The sequence below is a fragment of the Macrosteles quadrilineatus genome, unplaced genomic scaffold (genome assembly GCF_028750875.1).
Source record: "Macrosteles quadrilineatus isolate MER2022 unplaced genomic scaffold, UCM_ALF_1.0 Scaffold_4__1_contigs__length_99947679, whole genome shotgun sequence".
In the NCBI taxonomy this organism is placed as follows: domain Eukaryota; kingdom Metazoa; phylum Arthropoda; class Insecta; order Hemiptera; family Cicadellidae; genus Macrosteles; species Macrosteles quadrilineatus.
In genome coordinates, this window is record NW_026542597.1 from 3,571,891 (window position 1) to 3,592,968 (window position 21,078).

At 34.8% G+C, this 21,078-nt stretch overlaps 1 protein-coding gene across 28 annotated transcripts in view; it reads left to right on the forward strand.

Moving 5' to 3' along the window:
- Positions 1-21,078, forward strand: part of LOC128992038 (voltage-dependent calcium channel type A subunit alpha-1-like) — a 348,577-nt gene that overhangs the window by 196,671 nt on the left and 130,828 nt on the right. Inside the window, exon 1 of one of the 28 annotated variants that reach the window (XM_054415405.1) lies at positions 2,220-2,386. The exons of the other annotated variants lie outside the window; for them this stretch is intronic. The gene's annotated coding sequence lies outside the window, so the exon portion shown is untranslated. Of the gene's footprint in view, positions 1-2,219; positions 2,387-21,078 lie in introns of those variants that run through there. 28 annotated transcript variants of the gene reach the window in all.

Consider the following 21,078-nt stretch of genomic DNA (forward strand, 5'->3'; position numbering starts at 1 on the left):
AAAATATTGACAAAACCATAAATATTTTACCGAGATTTATATGAAATTAGCTTCATATTACTCTCGCAGTATATTTCCTCCTAAACTTACAAGTTATATTCCTGCATAATTATATGATATGTTCTAATTATTATTTACGTAAACTTTTTTTATTAATACATTCGTTATTATAATTATGTGTCAAATATTATTTCGCTGCATTAAATTTTTATTCTTTTTTTATTTTTCAACATAAGTTAGTATAAATTAAAATATATTCCTGATACTTGATAGAAATATAATTTTATCGCTGATTTTCACGTGCTATTTTTTACTCTTAAATTTGATACAAACAATTAACTTCCAATAAAATTTTTCATTTTTTTCTGATTAATATGGTTATATCCTAAGTTTTGGGTACATGTTTGGGTTTGTACCAATAAATTTTATGGATATGGGTCAACACTACAACAATAATAAATTATGTGGGTGGGGAAGGCACCACAATATTAGTGTCGAAATGGTTTGTATGGTTCATGGTTATAGCAATGGTGTGATTATGTGAGGCACCACAGCAATACTACGGGAATAGATATGTACCAAAACAATGGCATGTATACGGTTAAGCCCCACAACAATGATATGGGCACGGGTAGGCACTACAGCAATGGTGTGGGTATGGGTTGTACGGTTCATGGTGACAACAATGCTGTGATTATGTGTAAGCAATCCAGCAATATTATGAGAATAGATAGTTACCACAACAATGGGGTATGGGTATTAGGTAGGCACCACAATAATGGTTTGGGAATAGATAGACAGGTACCACAATAATAATACGGGTATGGATGGGCACCACAACAATGGTATGAGTACGTATATGCACAACAACAACGGTTTGGGTACATGTAGGCACCACAACAATGGTATATGCACGTGTAGGAACCACAACAATGGTGTGGGTATGGCTAGGCACTACAACAATGGCATGGGTATGGGTATGCACCACAACAATGGTATGAGTACGAGTAGGCACCACAACAATGGTGTGGGTACGTGTAGGCACAACAACAATGGTATGGGTACATAGGCACCACAACAATGGTATGGGCACGTGTAGGCACCACAACAATTGTGTGGGTACGTGTAGGCACCACAACAATGGTATGGGTACGTGTAGGCACAACAACAATGGTATGGGTACATAGGCACCACAACAATGGTATGGGCATGTGTAGGCACCACAACAATGGTATGGGTACATGTAGACACCACAACAATGGTATGGGCACATGTAGGCACCACAACAATGGTATGGGTACGTGTAGACACCACAACAATGGTATGGGTACGTGTAGGCACCACAACAATGGTATGGGTACGTGTAGGCACAACAACAATGGTATGGGTACATAGGCACCACAACAATGGTATGGGCACGTGTAGGCACCACAACAATTGTATGGGTACGTGTAGGCACCACAAAAATTGTATGGGTACGTGTAGACACCACAACAGTGGTGTGGGTACGTGTAGGCACCACAACAATTGTATGGGTACGTGTAGACACCACAACAATGGTGTGGGTACGTGTAGGCACCACAACAATGGTATGGGTACATGTAGGCACCACAACAATGGTATGGGTACGTGAAGACACCACAACAATGGTATGGGTACGTGTAGGCACCACAACAATGGTATGGGTACATGTAGGCACCACAACAATGGTATGGGTACGTGTAGACACCACAACAATGGTATGAGTACGAGTAGGCACCACAACAATGGTATGGGTACATGTAGGCACCACAACAATGTTATGGGTACGTGTAGACACCACAACAATGGTATGGGTACGTGTAGGCACCACAACAATGGTATGGGTACGTGTAGGCACCACAACAATGGTATGGGTACATGTAGGCACCACAACAATGGTATGGGTACGTGTAGACACCACAACAATGGTATGGGTACGTGTAGGCACCACAACAATGGTATGGGTACGTGTAGGCACCACAACAATGGTATGGGTACATGTAGGCACCACAACAATGGTATGGGTACGTGTAGACACCACAACAATGGTATGAGTACGAGTAGGCACCACAACAATGGTATGGGTACATGTAGGCACCACAACAATGTTATGGGTACGTGTAGACACCACAACAATGGTATGGGTACGTGTAGGCACCACAACAATGGTGTGGGTATGGGTTGGTGACGGTGGCGGGGCCTGTGCTGCACCAAGCGGCAACACCGCTCGCGCAGACCCAGTATCGACGTGTCGGCAGTGGCCCTGCCCCAGTAGGTAATATGACGTTCTGGTACAAGTGCCGTTGTTCGTTTTAGCCGCTTGTGGATTACCATGGGGACCTTCGCTACACATCCACTGGCAAAGGCAAGCCAACAATATTCCTACAATAGTAAAGATAGTCGTAGAAAATCTCCAGTGATCAGTGTATGGCTGCATAAATAATTGACGCTCCCGTATCCTGTGTATAGGCTTCCTGCACTGTGTTTTCTATCCTTTTGTGAATGGATTCGTATTAGCTGGGTAAAGTGAAAAATATTTTAAAACCAGGGATTTATTTAAAAAAATTTTAATATTTTTTTGTAATGTTTAGTGTTAAAATTATCGTTTTCAAGAATTGTTGATCATATTTCGTAAATGTTTATTTTCGTGTCATTTAGAACACGGTTAAACGAATAGAGAAAATATAATCGTATGAATTTATTTATTTTGGGACTTAATGATGTTTTAAATCCATCAATAATGACGCAAATATCGCATACCACATTTCATTTCTTTAAGTTTATTTTCAAAATGGTATACAACTGTGCATTACAAAAGTATGTTTTATTTTTCTGGCTTTTTTTGTTACATGGTACCATAAAAGTTCGAATATGTAGAATAATCCTGCAAAAACCCTACTTCTTGACACCATTAAAATCTTTTACAAGGTTCAGTAATCAATCTCGGCGTATTAAAAACCGCTCCTTGTTTGTTTAATTCATATAATCATTCTATGTAAATTAATTTAGTATTTACACTTATCCATTAGTTTGTGATGAATCGTTTTAGCTATTTTTTCCCCAAAAGATTTAGTTGAAATGTTGAAGAGGAACGTGAGTAAAGGCTCGTATAAGGTCGTGAATGTTCGTAAGCGTTCGGTTCCATACGCAGGAGCCAGTCGCTGCAGCAGAATCAAGACTACATCTGTAAACCTGTCATTGATTGATATATGCATCGAAATATCAATCCTTTTATCTCTATAAACCGATTGTCTCAATGACATTTGTGTTGAATAGTCAAGCAAAACTTTTTAACATAAACGTTTTATGTTTTGAACCGTTTGAAAGAAATCAAGTTATTTAGGTAATATCTGAATATGTGGAATATTTGGTTTAAATGACAGTCATTTAGTTCAAATGATCCCCAGTGTAGGTCATTTGAGCTGGGAAAGGGCGCCAACCACCACGCCTAATCTTCATCCCCACCCCCGCCATTAACTAGCTCCATAAGGAGGTCACCTCCTATATCCTATAATGTTCAACCTTTAAATCCTCGTCCAAATACTAACAATTTGAATGTATAGGCTGCAATATGTAATGTAACGTACTGGTTCAAATTCAATAATTTTGATAAATCATTTTTAGTCAGTCAATTAGGAGTCCAACTTATATGTCATTCTTAGTCAGTCAATTAGGAGAACAACTTATATGACCGACTTTCAGTTTATAACCATGCACTAAATCATTCCAACTCTGTATTGTCAGAGGATCTTATTTGAGCGGAGATTATGTTTGGGATTACATCATTGATTTGTACTGCATTGTAGCTTTTTTTAAAATAAAACCCTTTTACATGGACATAGGATGATGTTTTTTGAAACTACAGCGGTTAATACGCGAGTTCTGTTAAAAAGTTTATAAAATTACGGCTACACTTGATTCAATCGTGTCAAAATTACACTATATTCGGCACGGGTATAACATTAGGTAAATAGCTACCTATAGGAACAATTTAATTTGGGCATTTATTTAAGTATCAACGACAATGCCAATAAAACAAAGTGTTGTATACAAGGTGGTGGAAAGTATAACTAAAAGTCTAGTACAAGATTAGACAAAAGGAAGTTAATAACAAAAGACTTAACATAGAAGTTATTAAAATTATCAATGAAGAGTTAAAGAGGACAGATAAACTAATTCAATAAGCATAACAAAGACTAACAACTTATGTTACTTAACAACGGTATATACTATGAACAACTGCTAACATAACACCGAATTTGACAAACATAGATAACAGTGTAGATGTAAAAGATTAGACAAAAAGGAAGTTAATAACAAAAGACTAGATTTACATGAGGAGACAAAAGACTTGACATAGGAAGTTACAAAAATTAACAATGAAGAGTCGGCAGATAAACTTAACTAATTAATTAAGAATAACAAAAACTGACAACTTATGCAACAACAAGTATAAGTTATGAACAACTGGAAATATAACAGCGAATGTCAACAACGGATATATATCGGAGTGTATATATTTTAGATTACCAAACCAGTGCTTGATAATACAATTAAACGAGTCTTAACTTTTACATAATTTGTATTCAAAAACAGGAGCATACAACACCTAATACTCTAATATATGTTTAAACCAACATTTCAAGTGCAGCAGTCCATTAAAACCCCCCATCTGAATGACTCAACTATATCAATGTTATATCACAACCTTCACTCTCCTTGATTGGTTAATAGAGGCTGAGACGTGTGAGAGACTTTTGAATGACCATCCATAATCTTCTTGTCAACATGTAACTTTCCATTGTATGAAATAGACTACTTTGGGCACTCTAAGCATCCATTGGTCGTTGTAGCTTCGTAACTGAATTGGCTAGAATTCTGAATTGGTCGTGAGGAGCACACGTGGAAACATTACAGCTAAATGAATATACATGATATTAAAATTCAAATATTGTATGTCTCGTTTTTATTTAATTATTCGTTAAATTCCCCGTTTTACTTTTCTTTTATTAATCTGTGTATATTTTCTTGCCCTGCTTATTTTGTCTTAAGGCACACTCATTAACCCCATTCGTTGTCTTATGGTAAATTCCCTAACCTCATTAATATACTAAGCTATATACATCAAAATCCTTAGTTGACTTATGCAAGGTACATTTATGAACCTCCTTAGCGGCCCTAAGCTACATATATCAACCTCCTCCGTTGCCCTTCATTACTACCTCAACCTCCTTCGTAGCCTTAAGTTGGGACATTTATTTAACTCCTTCGTTGCCCTAAGGTACATTCATCAATTTCATTCGTTGCCCTTACCTGTGTTTCGTTATGTATACACTAACCTCATCCTTTGACTTAGGTTACGTCTTTACAACACGTTCGTTGCTATAAGTTTCAATCCTCAACCTTTTTTGTGTTAAAGGACATTCATGAACTTCTCGTACATTCCTTAATCAGTCTCGTTCGTTACCCTAAGGTACATATCTTAATCTTATTAGTTGACCTAAGCTATATTCATCAAACTCCTTAATTGGCTATAGGAACATTCCTTAACTTCCTTATTTGCCCTAAATTGCATTACATAAACCTAATTTATTGCCTAAGTTACAGTATTCTTATACACCTCCTTATTTGCCCCTAAATATATACACTAGCCTCCTCCTTTAAGTTATTGTACATGTTAAGTTAAGGTGCATTTTTAGCCGCATTCGTTGCCCTAAGGTACATTCCTTAAACTCCTTCCTTGTTCTAAGTTTCATTCCTCAACCTTTTTTGTGTTAAAGGACATTCATCAACTTCAGGTACATCTCTTAATCAACCTCGTTCATTGCCCTAAGGTACATTCCTTAACCTCCTTCGTTGCCTAAAGGTGCATTCATCAACCTCAATCGTTGTCATAAGGTAATTCATCAACCTCATTCGTTTTCCTATGGTGCATTTATCATTCCCATTCGTTGTCCTGAGGTACATATCTTACTCTTCTTAGTTGGCTTAAGTTATGTTCATGAAACTCCTTAATTGTCCTTAGGAACATTCCTTAACCTCCTTATTTGTCCTATGTTACATACATCAACTTCATTTGTTGCCTACGTTACATTCATCAACCTCCTTCGTTGACTATATACACCAACCTCCCCTTTTGACTTACATTTGAAGGTACATTTTACAACACATTCGTTGCTCTTCGGTGCATCCCTTAGCCTCCTTCCTTGTTCTAAGTTTCATTCCTCAACCTTTTTTGTCTTAAAGGACATTCATCAACTTCAGGTGCATTCCTTAATCAACCTCATTTTTTGCCCTATGGTACATTCCTTGACCCCCTTCGTAACCCTCAAAGTACATATATCAACCTCATACATTCAGCTTCAAGGTTCATTGCTCATCCTTTTTTCTTGCTCATCCTTTGTTGGTACATTCTCTTCAACTTTATTAATTAACCACAAATTGTTTTTACTAACCTCCTTCAAACACCTTGAGGAATATTCTTTCTCCCTGCATTGATATCAAAGCATAACTGTTCACAAACATATCAACCATGCATTATCCACGTTTCTACGTCTTAATTGTTGATTGTTACATGTTGAAATTGGAAACACAGGTGCGTATTTTAACCCAATTATGAGTGGATGATGGCTGTAGAACGAAGTGATATGCCTTGTGTGGCTTTGTTACCGACTAAGACTAGCCGTTTCATTAGTCAGGACCATTATTATTGAAAGCCCAATAATCAAGGACAGATGGATTCAGTTTCGAACCATGAAATATAAGCAACTCCTTTTCTCAGGATCAAACCGGACCTTTTGATTATTGATTACTAGGTGAGCACTATAACCACTCAGTTACCCAGCTATCGTCGGAATATTAAAGCTTTTAAGGATACACATACTTGAGACGATAAATTATAAAACTATTTATGTCTCCTTTGTTGACCTCAAGTTTCTTTCCTCAACCTTCTCCATGAACCTTAATGTTCTTAACCTCATCCTTCTTTCATAACTTTTATGGCCTTCCTAGTTAAACTTTTGAATTAAATATTTAACATCAACAATGTATAGTACTAAAGATATTTATATCAGCTTCTGACCAATCAACAAACTAACTAAAATCAATTTTTTAAATTGTACTAAGTTTGAAGGTTACATTTTAAATGTTTTTGAGCAAAAATGTTAACCTGAATAATATGTTTTTCCACGATTGCACAATAGTCGCAACTCTAACAGTTTGGATGATTGTTGTGTGGGAGGGTGGGAAGCTCGGCAAGTTCGTTGCCCAAACCATCACGTGCCAGTACATGCACTCTAGGTACTCTATATGTTAGGCAGTAGGGTAATCATAAAGTATTTATATCTGTTTTATATATTGTTGAAATTACTACATACTATAATCAATATAATAAAGTCCTAAGACATTTTAAATGTATCTGGATCCCCTTAGGACCTTTTCCGTTAATTAACTACCGCTGTGTAAGTGGTGTCTAATACACAATATAAAGCTTAAGATATGTATCAGTTCCTTATCCAACCTTACCTAAGCCTACAAAAGATTTGCTGATGATTGTAGCATTATAACATGAAAAAGAACGTAGTGAGAGAGAAATAACGGAAAACGTTCGCTCCTTCGGTGAGCAAAGCTGACGTACTTTAATCTCCTTCGTTGACATAATATTATTTGGCTGGGGAGACAAAAAATTTAGTCACTAAACAAATAAGAGTAAAATAATATCAGCCACGTCATTGACATACGTCACATAGCCGTGCATGACAAATGCATTACTGAACATGCTGCGTTGACCGTTATGTATGTCCCCAAACGCCCTTCGGTAAACCCAAGCTGCATACCTCATTCATTTCCTTCAAGCTTGATTCCTCAACCTTTTTAATGACTCACATGCTATTCCTCAGCCTCCTCTATTCACCTCAAGCCATATCCCTTATCTCCTTAGTTTGTCATAAAACACAATCATAAAGCTTAAAATGTCTACATTGAAGGGTATATTCTCCTTAACATCCTCCATCAATCTCAAATAATCCATCGTCGTCCTACGAAAATATCAAGGCAATACTTTAACCTCCATCGTTTATCTCAAGATACCAATTACAACACCTTCATTCCACTCAAAATAATTTCTAAACCACCTTCGTTAATCTCAAGGTAGTTCTCCAACCCGCTTTATTAATATCAAGCTAATTAAACCTCCATCATTATGAAAGGGCACGTTCCTTAACCTCCTTCATCAATTTTAAGGCAATTGCTCAACATTCGTTGTTATGACAGGGTACATTCCTCAACCTCCTTCATCAATATCAAGGTAATTCCTCAACATGCATCGTTGTGACAAGGTACATTCCTCAACCTCCTTCAGCAATATCAAACTTAAGCCTTAACCTCCATCGTTAGGACAGGATACGTACCTCACCCTCCTTTATTAATATCAAGGTAATTCCTCAACCGTCATAATTATGACAGGGTACATTCCTCAACCTCCTTCATTAATATCAAGGTAATTCCACAACCTTCATAGTTATGACAGGGTACATTCCTCAACCTCCTTTATTAATATCAAGGTAATTCCTTAACCTTCATAGTTATGACAGGGTACATTCCTCAACCTCCTTCATTAATATCAAGGTAATTCCACAACCTTCATCGTTATGACAGGGTACATTCCTCAACCTCCTTCATTAATATCAAGGTAATTCACCAACCGTCGTCGTTATGACAGAGTTTCATTCCTCAGACTCCATTATCAATATCAAGTTAATTTCCCAGCCTTCATAATTATGACAGGGTACATTTCTCAACCTCCTTTATCAATATCAAGGTAATTCCTCAACCTTCATCGTTATGACAGGATACATACCTCAACCTCCTATATTAATATCAAGGTAATTCTTCAACCTACATAATTATGACAGGGTACATTCCTCAACCTCCTTTATTAATATCAAGGTAATTCCTCAACCTTCATCGTTATGACAGGATACATTCCTCAACCTTCTTTATTAATATCAAGGTAATTCCTCAACCTTCATCGTTATGACAGGATACATTCCTCAACCTCCTTTATTAATATCAAGGTAATTCCTCAACCTTCATCGTTATGACAGGGTACATTCCTCAACCTCCTTTATTAATATCAAGGTAATTCCTCAACCTTCATCGTTATGACAGGATACATTCCTCAACCTCCTTTATTAATATCAAGGTAATTCCTCAACCTTCATCGTTATGACAGGGTACATTCCTCAACCTCCTTTATTAATATCAAGGTAATTCCTCAACCTTCATCGTTATGACAGGGTACATTCCTCAACCTCCTTTATTAATATCAAGGTAATTCCTCAACCTTCATCGTTATGACAGGATACATTCCTCAACCTCCTTTATTAATATCAAGGTAATTCCTCAACCTTCATCGTTATGACAGGGTACATTCCTCAACCTCCTTTATTAATATCAAGGTAATTCCTCGACCTTCATCGTTATGACAGGATACATTCCTCAACCTCCTTTATTAATATCAAGGTAATTCCTCAACCTTCATCGTTATGACAGGATACATTCCTCAACCTTCTTTATTAATATCAAGGTAATTCCTCAACCTTCATCGTTATGACAGGGTACATTCCTCAACCTCCTTTATTAATATCAAGGTAATTCCTCAACCTTCATCGTTATGACAGGATACATTCCTCAACCTTCTTTATTAATATCAAGGTAATTCCTCAACCTTCATCGTTATGACAGGGTACATTCCTCAACCTCCTTTATTAATATCAAGGTTATTCCTCAACCTTCATCGTTATGACAGGATACATTCCTCAACCTCCTTTATTAATATCAAGGTAATTCCTCAACCTTCATCGTTATGACAGGATACATTCCTCAACCTCCTTTATTAATATCAAGGTAATTCCTCAACCTTCATCGTTATGACAGGGTACATTCCTCAACCTCCTTTATTAATATCAAGGTAATTCCTCAACCTTCATCGTTATGACAGGGTACATTCCTCAACCTCCTTTATTAATATCAAGGTAATTCCTCAACCTTCATCGTTATGACAGGATACATTCCTCAACCTCCTTTATTAATATCAAGGTAATTCCTCAACCTTCATCGTTATGACAGGGTACATTCCTCAACCTCCTTTATTAATATCAAGGTAATTCCTCAACCTTCATCGTTATGACAGGATACATTCCTCAACCTCCTTTATTAATATCAAGGTAATTCCTCAACCTTCATCGTTATGACAGGATACATTCCTCAACCTTCTTTATTAATATCAAGGTAATTCCTCAACCTTCATCGTTATGACAGGGTACATTCCTCAACCTCCTTTATTAATATCAAGGTAATTCCTCAACCTTCATCGTTATGACAGGATACATTCCTCAACCTTCTTTATTAATATCAAGGTAATTCCTCAACCTTCATCGTTATGACAGGGTACATTCCTCAACCTCCTTTATTAATATCAAGGTTATTCCTCAACCTTCATCGTTATGACAGGATACATTCCTCAACCTCCTTTATTAATATCAAGGTAATTCCTCAACCTTCATCGTTATGACAGGATACATTCCTCAACCTCCTTTATTAATATCAAGGTAATTCCTCAACCTTCATCGTTATGACAGGATACATTCCTCAACCTCCTTTATTAATATCAAGGTAATTCCTCAACCTTCATCGTTATGACAGGGTAAATTCCTCAACCTCCTTCATTAATATCAATGATTAATATCATAACTATGACATTAATATCTCCTTCATTAATAACCTCTACCGTTAATCTCAAGGTAATTCCGTAATATTATTTATTGATATCAAGCTAACTCCTCACCTCCATTGGTAATTTCTAGGTACTTTCCTCAAAGCTTCTCATTAATAGCAAGGCAATTTTAAAACTCCCATTGTAAATCTCAAGGTGTATTTCTCAGCTTCCTTCCTGAAGCTAATTCCTAAACCTTTATTGTAAATGTCAAGATACATTACTCTACTTTCCAATCTCAAGTATACTGATCATCTCCCTTCAGTGCAAGACACATATCTCAACGTACCTCATTAATCTCAAGGTAATTTCCTAACCTCTTTAGTTGACACTAGTTCTAGTAAATTCCTCAGCCTACATCGTTTATCTCAACGTATTTCCTTAACCCCTTTCTTTAAGTTTTGTATTCTGTATTCAAAGAATGTGTGCGCAACCAAAACAATATTATAAAACTATATAATTTTAATGTTATATAAGTTTCGCTCCTTTCCTAGTTAAATCCCAATCCACTTGATGTGAGTGACCGTGAGTTAGGCCTACAAATCAGTCACCCCATAAATTGCTGTATTGCAAACCTTCTGGTCTGTGACAGTATACACAAATAACAACCAGAAGTGTATGACCTCAAAACTGTTTTGTAGAGAAAGCTATTAAGTTAACATTAACAGATCGCAAGAAAGGCATAATAAATAAATACCACCTAAAAGTTCAAACAAGTTTAAAATATTATAATTGATAAATAAAAAACTTTTTTTAAACAAAAGTTTTTAAACGCACTAAAAAGTATAAAATAATGTATAAATTTGTTGAGAGTATAAATACTTGTAAGATTTAAAACGAAAAACGTGGGGTGCATGCAATAGATGATTTACAATTACCTTCACCTATTGAACTAATGTATTACTAGTAGAACCCCGTCGAAATCGACGGTTAATCTTGAGGTTTTATGTAATTCAGCTAACTGCGATAGATAGAGTAAAGTCATTAAAATCTTAGTTAAATGAAGAGAGGATAAACATAATAATAAGTATGACGATTGTGTTCCCTAAAAAACGTGATTGATGAATTCGTTTAACACAATATCTCCTACCTTTTTATCGGCTTTAGGTTGCCCAAAATGTTTTTTAGGAGTCTTATAATAATTGTTTGTTCATGAGTTTGTTTCATGTCAAAGCCTTTTTCACTATATGGAAGAATGAGTTCATATAATTAGTCTATCATGTTACGGAAAGAGTCAATATTTATTTCTAACAACTAATTCAATCTGCTTTAGGAAAACCATTCAGATTGTATCCGGATTTATAAGTAAATCTTCATCTTTGGTCATAAAAATACAGAATTTCATCAGCATATTAAATCAGGGTTTTTTGTATTTGATAAAAATATCTGATTCTCTAGAAAGCAGTAAGATTCTTACTTCGATCTAAGCAATTTTAATTCCTTCTCTTGCCACATCGACCCATGTATTTAATCATCCTGTTCTTACTTGATAATTCATTAACTTATGGGATAGTTTCGCCTTGGCCAGATCGATAACATAAAGCTGTGTTTAGATGCGTCGTTACATGTGTACAGCAATTAAAAACCCTGTACACATTTTTTTAAATACCTGAATTGACATTAGTTCACCTACTTCACCAAAACCATAGATGAAACATACTCCGTAGTTAGTCTATTCCAAAACTTGAACACAGCTCTCATCCTCAACCTACTCATCTATGACACAATTTTTAACCCGATTGTCGAAAACTTTTATACCAATAAATGAATTTCTAAGTGTTCTTTCTTGAATTCAAAAATAAATGGTAATTGAAAGTAGGCAAAAAAAGGCAAGTGCCAACCTTACAATATATATAAGCTAACCCGATAAGGAATAATTATGTTCCTTTAAAATTGATATGTAGCACTTATTTCATAATTTAAAATTTTCTAAGAGCAATAAAGCATATATTTTTGATCACAACATTTAAAACGTATCATAAATTCATCATTTTGTTGAAACTATAAAAAAATTGCCATGCAGTGGAGAATCAATTTAAAATCATAAATAATAATGTAAACATTTAATTTTGACAGTTTCAGTCGAGCTTTGAATACAATTTTAATATTAACAGCTGGTTTATTAAAAGTAGTGTAAAATTATCCATATGGTCCATATGGTAATGTCAACAAAATTTCTGAGTGAATTTTAAAGGCCTCTGGGGCAGAGTCCCAAGGAAATTTACCTCGTTTCTCTTTTGAGGGCTCACCTACAGACCAATACCTTCCTTTAGACACCCCTACCAAGTTTCTACACCCAGCCGTTCTCTCAAATTAACTGTGACAAAAATCCCGTTTTCCTCCATAAGAATAACATGGGATGGGACTTTAAAGGCCACTGGGGCAGAGCCCCTAGGGAATTTACCACGTTTCTCTTTTGATGGCTCATCTACAGACCAAGACCTTTCTTTAGACACCCCTACCGAGTTTCTACGCCCAGCCGTTCTCTCAAAATAGCTATGACAAAGAAAATCAGTTTCAAATTAATATAAAGATTATCAATTAATTGCATGCACCCAACGTTTTTCGTTTTAAATCTTACAAGTATTTATACTCTCAAAATATTTATACATTATTTTATACTTTTTAGTGCGTTTAAAAACGTTTTGTTTTAAAAAAGGTTTTTATTTATAAATTATTTTCAACTTTTTAGTATTTACAAAAACATATTTTAAACATATTTTATATGGCCTGTTAATATATAACCAAAACCTTATTATCTCTAATCAGATGTTTTATCTTTAATTTAAAATGTTTGTTTTATATTCTTAGAATATATCCGGATCAGAACCTGTACCTCTTAACCTCTGCTCTTCGAACTGTCAAATTTAAGTATTTACAGCTGACTTAAATTAATTGATATGTTAACATTCTTTCAAAATGTAAACATGGAAAATGTGGAAGCCCATGGGGCGTAGCCCAAGGGTAATATGAAAATTAAATGATATAATATTGCATTGTCATCCATTTGTGAGCTATGTTTTAAATTTCAAGTCTCTAGCTCATCGGGAACTTCGTTTAAGATTGATATAGAAATTTGTAGGAAAGCGACTAGCGAACTAATAAAAACAAGCCCATGGGGCGTAGCCCAAGAGAAATATGAAAATTAAATGATATAATATTGCATTGTCATCTATTTGTGAGCTATGTTTCATGTTTCAAGTCTCTAGCTCATTGGGAACTTAGTATAAAATCGATTGCAAAATTTGTACCTGACAAGAAAGCGAGCTAATAAAAACGTTTTAAAAATAACTCATTACCATAGAAAGACACTACTTTGTCAACGTTTTCTTACAAATTTGTTTCCACTTTACTCATTACAGTAATTTACTACAACCGTGGCGTTTTAGTAGTTTTGCATTATACAGTTGCACCATTGTGGATAACTGATCTAAACATGCCACTAAGTACTTACCATCAGCGCAGGGCGCGGTCCTGTGTGATGTGTGACTGTCCTTCATACGACGACGGCTACTCAAGTTAATGTGTTCCTTTTATTTGTGTGCAGAAAATTAGACACACTAAGTTGTTTAGGTAGTGTGTAATGAAAGTAAGATTACTGATTAATTAATAATTAGCTGGTTAAGCTGCTCGGATTGTATATTTAAAGAGACAAACTCGTTTACGAAACATCCTGGGAAGTGTTTATAATATTGTATTACTGTAATTCTGTCCTGGGCAAAAATAATTACCATCATTTTATTTAACTATGTGTTATACTACCTTTAAATGGTTTTAAGTGGTTAGAGCACGGGACTTCGGTACCTGAGGTCCCGGGTTTAAATTCCGCCAAATCACCAATGGATTGTATCTAGGTGATAATGCCACAACCCCTGGGCCTAGCCTGAAGTAATGTGAAAAACAATTCCGGGCTCGTGCCTAACGTCCTAGGACAAAAAAATACTACCTCTAAATGAACCTTCCATTCCCAAATTATTTAGAATGTTGAAACTAGTATTAGGGGAAAGGGGTACAACAACAACAACAACAACAACAAAATTGCACTGTTTAAAGGTAGGGTAGTGTTAGTTTAACAGCTGCAATAAAATGCTAATTCCTAAAAATATTATAATTTACCTTTTAATTTTTCAACTGAAAAGAGACCCTACTGTAAACTAGATCTCATTTCATGTTCTTATAAACTAAATAGTACAAAACACAAACAAATAAATGAGGAAATATAACGTCAATCGTAGCAGCATAAAGCTATTTAAATGACTCTTATTTGTTATCTTGAGGTAAAAACTGGTTCCAGTTTGTATATGCAATACTGTAAGTGGGATATCTTCCTCAATAATCATGTATAATGCTTGGCAAAATTTCAGTTGCAGCCATCATGCGCGACATTAATTATAGCGATTGAAATTTAAAAAAAAGTAGCACAAACATTCATGTTTAAATAAATTAATTAGATATAGTAAAGCATAAAAAACTAGCAGCCCTTACCTTGGAACTGAATTGTATCATAAGAATACAATTGCCACAGTGACAAATAATTTACAACTATTTTACTATGGAAAACACAAATAGATATTTTAAGGGCTAAAATATAGATGTCCCTTTAAGTTACCTTTAGAAACTTGGTTATCAATAGAAGTAATTTTCCACTGTGCTCTTTATGTTATATAAATTCACAAATACATTTTAAAGTAGTGGTCTTTAATTTAAATGTATTTATAAATGAATGTTTGGCTCTTACCTCCTGAAGTAAAAGGCATTTTTATTAGTCTGCACTTCGTCTACAATTTAAAAATCCAACTGATATAATGAATTTATTAAATACTCAATTCAATTTGAAATCTGGATTTAGAAGGTCGCATAGTTAATTTTCCATCTTAATCAATATTTTTAATCTTTTGTCGTAGTTTTATATAATATTGTTTAATTTGGCTGTAGATCTTGAATATTTTTTTTATCTATAATTTTAGAAAGAGCAATTTGACCCTGAACTTAAACATTTTAACTGTCCACAAAATAAAATAAATGTCAATTAATGTTTCATAGTGTTAAAGTTTTCACGGTTTTTGTGAACCTTGATTATGGCAGTCATAATTGAGTGGAACGAGCGCAGCGAGCGATGTTCTTTGAGACCGGACCTTATGCAAACTATGCAATCAATTGACTCATTAACGGCTGAACATACTGTATTTAATTCAAACTTTCCAGGGTTATTTTGACAAAACCCATGTTCATGTTGTTAAACAAACAATTTTCAATTTGATAACGTCTGTACAATTTAAAACCAACATAACGCTTTTAGCATTAGCCCTCTGAGTTGCCATGATGGTTACGAGATAACAACGTGGATGTAAACAAAGAATCATAGCATATGCTTGTTAGGTTATTAGCAACCTAATATATTATATAAATACAGCATAAAGGAAAAACCACTGTATTCACTGATTTTATTTGCAATCCTAAAATGCTATGGGAAGGAAGGGAAAAAAGATCCACGATGTAGGAAGTGGTGAAGGAAGTATTAAAGGCTGGCAGTGTGGAGTGTGGGAACCGTTTGTCGCAGTTAGATTAATGTACCTGCCATCCTAAAATGCTATAGCCAGGGAGGGAAACAGGTCCACATCGTAGGAATCGGTGAATGAAGTAGTAAAGGCTGGCAGTGTGGAGTGTGGGAAACGTTTTTTGGTAGTTAGATTAATGTATCTGCAATAGTTAAATCCTATGGACAGGGAGGGAAACAGGTCCACGTCGTAGGAATCGGTGAATGAAATAGTAAAGGCTGGCAGTGTGGAGTTTGGGAAACGTTTTTTGGTAGTTAGATTAATGTATCTGCAATACTTAAATCCTATGGACAGGGAGGGGAACAGGTCCTCGACTTAGGAAGTGGTGAATGAAGTAGTAAAGGCGAGCAGTGCAGAGTCTGGGAACCGTCTGTGGCAGTTATATTAATATATCTGCAATACGTAAATGTTATGAGGAGGGAGGGAAAAAGGCCTACGACGTAGGAAGTAGTGAAGTAAGTAGTAAAGGCATGTAATCCTATACTCTTATATGAGCAATGTTTGCTTGAATGTATGCTTGTACAAAAATCTCGGAAATGGCTTCGACGATTTCCTTTAAATGTTGTAAATAGTTTATTCCTAGCCTAAAAACTTAATTGACTAAAGCCACTACCTCAGGAAAATTCGTATTTCACTACACAACTGATTAGAAAATTTAAAAATTTAACATTGACCTCATGGGTTGCCTAGTAACTATGTTGGTTTAACAAAATAACAAGGAAAAAGTAAACAAAAGACTTGTAACATATTGTGTTTATAACAAGCCAACCACAGTAATAGCAAATTACAATTTACAGTACAAAGAGAAAACCATCGTTTGTTACTATTGAGCAAAAATTACACTGAAGAGCAATTTATATGAGGAAATTAGTTCACCTATATGATCGGGACTTATTACCTCTACATGATTAATTTTTACCATCGACCGTAAATTAAAATGATGTGTTGTTGATTGCCAGGTAAAATTGTCCATCATAATAAATTGAAATTCCACTGAAGCTTAAATAATTAAGTCCAAAATTTGATGTAAATAAGACTAGAGTTTCTTTTATATTGCTTTTACAATCGAAATAAACTATACCGAGCCATGGCTCAGTCCCCCGGTACTAAAATATTATTTTTAACAATTTTGTTCACTCCGCTCAATTGGCGGACAATTTGTGGACCTGAAACCACACACCTTTTTAATTTGAGAGTCAAAAACATGTTCCAACCGATGGTAATATTTATATTATGTTGTAACTAATTTTTAAGTAGCTTGAGGAAAAATACATTCATTATGATTTATTATTAAAGCAGACTAAAATTTTTTACTTACCGGTACTAAAATCTTAAGATATTAATTATTTTCTACTTGTTGCAGGTCCAACATATTATAAACCCTCAAGTTCTAACTTTTTAAATAACGGTATTTTATTTCATGTAATTAATATTTTTTCGTGTACAGACAAAGTTTTCCCGCATGTACGGTACCCCATGTAAATATCACATCTTTACGCTGTACTGTAAACATAAATAGCAAGAAACATTTTTTTGTCAAGTAATGTAGGTAATAGATAATCATAAAGAGGGATTTGCATACAATAAACACGCTCCAGGACTAAGTCTTTGACCGACCCAACAACACGTTATGTTTTGTTTGCCGAGAGTAAGTTATTACACTTCGTGTCTTTGCGGAGTATTTAGAACGTAATTTTTAATTATTAACCCTTTCCCTTGTATTTACATTGTGTTATTTTATTTATCTTACTAATATTATAAATGTCAAAGTTTGTGTGTTTGTTTGTTTATTTGTTTGTTTGTTTGAAGTTCAATCACGCTTTAACTACTGGTCGGATTGTGTTGAAATTTGGTATGATGATAGCTCACATTCCCGATTAGCATATAGCCATATTCTTACCTCAAAAATGCTATCGGGCTCCGGCCCAGCGGCTCTAGAGTTTCTCATGTTAACCTTATGAGTATTCATATTTAAAAGGAATTAAATAATTTTGCCAGCTGTTTCAACTACACAATTTGTTTCTATGATATTCAATAGCATTAAAAGGTTATACGGTTTACCAACAGGGTGCAGCACCATTAGTTCTTTATATATTTATGACAACAGCTAATTTGAACCAAGCAGCAACAAAAACCTGAGTGTGAGAGCTTTACTTCTTTCTATTGTTGAGGTGAAGAGATAGAAATTATGGCTATGGTAGATGTTCTATATACTATAGTATACCGTAGATTATAGTAAACCAAAATTTCTCAAAACGTGTCCTCTCTCATTACAAAAGCAAAGCACGAGTATTTAACTACAATAAACATTGTATACCAACCCCGTACGAAGGACGGGTACTTAGCTAGTTTTATTATAAAATTGTATAGTATACTGTAACCTAAGGGCTAGATTTTTAGTAGGATAATTATCTTTTTAGGCTACCGGTTTCAACACAATTATGGTGTAATTGTCAAGCCCAGTGTGGTTGTCGCTCCTAGGACCTTGCCAGAAAGTCTTCAAAACACATAAGCGAGAGGAATAAATTATGAAAATGAACACAAATAAACTTTATAACAATCTAATAATACTGTATCTGTAACGCCATACAACTCTTGGCCCGGCTGCGGATTCTAGACCTACTGATTTGGATTCAGATCTTTAGAGATAATCGAACAATTAACGTTTGCATGTAATAAACTCATTAAGAAAATTATGAGTTATTGTGAAGAATTTGTCTCTAAAAGTATTAATTAGGAACTAAAGCTGTTCTATTTGGAACATCTTGATACTTAAGGAAACAAGAATTATAAACAAATCTCAAGGGCAATTATTGCAAATGTATATATTTATGTATACTTAACAAATCCATGTTTCTCACATGGACAACTTTATGTAGCCTGCTCTCGTGTTGGAAAACCAAATAGTCTATTTTTGTATGCATTAAACGGAAAAACAAAAATGTATTGTTTACAAAGACACTTGATTAAATGTTTAAATGGACGTGAAATTACGTTTTACTGTTTAATTATAATGAATTTGTCTTATTAAAATAATAAAACATGGATTCCTTTTAAAATGTAAAAGACTTCCAGGCGATTCAATATTAAATGGTTAACTTTCTTGAAATCACAGCAACGCGCGACGGGTAGGCTATTTTTAATATCCAATTATGTAACTGGTGAATTTAAAAATGTAAAATTTATGTGTCTAATGTAAATGTGTGAAATAACGTAATCGTAGTAGGTATCATGATAGATGTTTATGATAACAACTTCCATTAATCAAACATATTCGATAATTACGATATTAAAATGTAATAGTTACTTTAATACTTTAATATTTTTTTATGAAATGACGACCATACATAGTACTGTAGGTATTTTAAGCCAAGTATGAATGGGGATGAGTGTAGTCTTCCCAAGTGCAATCTTTCTTTGGCCTAACTAATATACATCTTACAAGTAATCCTTATATATAATACGTGAAGGCTATTTCTACGAAACACTACTCCTCCGTTAATAATGGACAGGTTTTTACAAACGAGGTGTCAAAGTGAAGTATTTTTTGTGTAAACGCTCCCTTTCACCAATTCCTGTAATAAAAGTCCTCGGGCTTTGCCCAACAGGCCATCAAAATACCAATGTATTTCTTATGAAGAAAAGATTTGTTTACTTAAACAGACGAAAAATTTGTATTAATTACAGCTTTTCATAATAAGTACATGATAAACATAAGGGCGTTCGTTTTCAGTTTCGGTAACTGGAGTGGAGTGATTGATTATATACATTATCTCTGAGTTGACTCTTTAAGTCATCGGAAATTGTGACCGTTATTCGTTTTGAAATAACGCCTATAATACTTTCCAATTGCTCGAATTTAAGCAACATGTGCACTAGTATTTTAAATTGGTGGAACCATTACCCCAGTATTCTTCCAATTTCGGGGTCAGGTATGGCATCTAGTAAGGATACAAATTCTTATGATCGAATGAATCATATTCACAATATTACAGAACCTAGAATAAATTATAGGCCTCAGAACAACATAATTCCACCTGCAAAGGCCTGTCTAACTTGTTTACCAACCGAGCAAACTTGTAAACGAAATGTTCTGCAGTAAAATTTATTACAAGAATCGCGATATAAAGTTCCTGGAACTTGTGACGAGGGTTGTATGAGTGTGGGTTGGTAGGGGTGGTGGGGGGGGCACACGCACGCACTTAGTGGCCGTGGCACGAACCACCGTTGACGCTATCACCAAAGTGTTGATGGATAACCGTGCGAAACATGTTATGAAATATTTAATTTTTGGGTAGGCTATTATTTCTTTCATTAGGCTTATCTCTACGTAACCGCATTTATTTTGGGCAGCTCAAATACTTCATTTACATTGTTTGTACATACGATGGTGAAAGTTTGAGAGATTTTGTAGTAGTATTATTACCAAGCCATAATCCTACAGTATTATAACATGTAAATAATGGCCCTAAAAATGTTCAATTATGTCTTAAAATGATTACTGAAACATGATTAATCCTTCTTGACCAAACCGACAACATAGCATTGCAAATATGCATTAAAAAAGGAAGCACTCTACCACTTACCTACCCGATCGGATACTTACACATTTTACGAGTGCCTTATTATTGTACGATTAACCCTTAGTATATCCTGTGAATATGTAATACTAATTAAAATGTATTTACTTAATGAAATATATATTTATTTTAATTTAGAACGAAT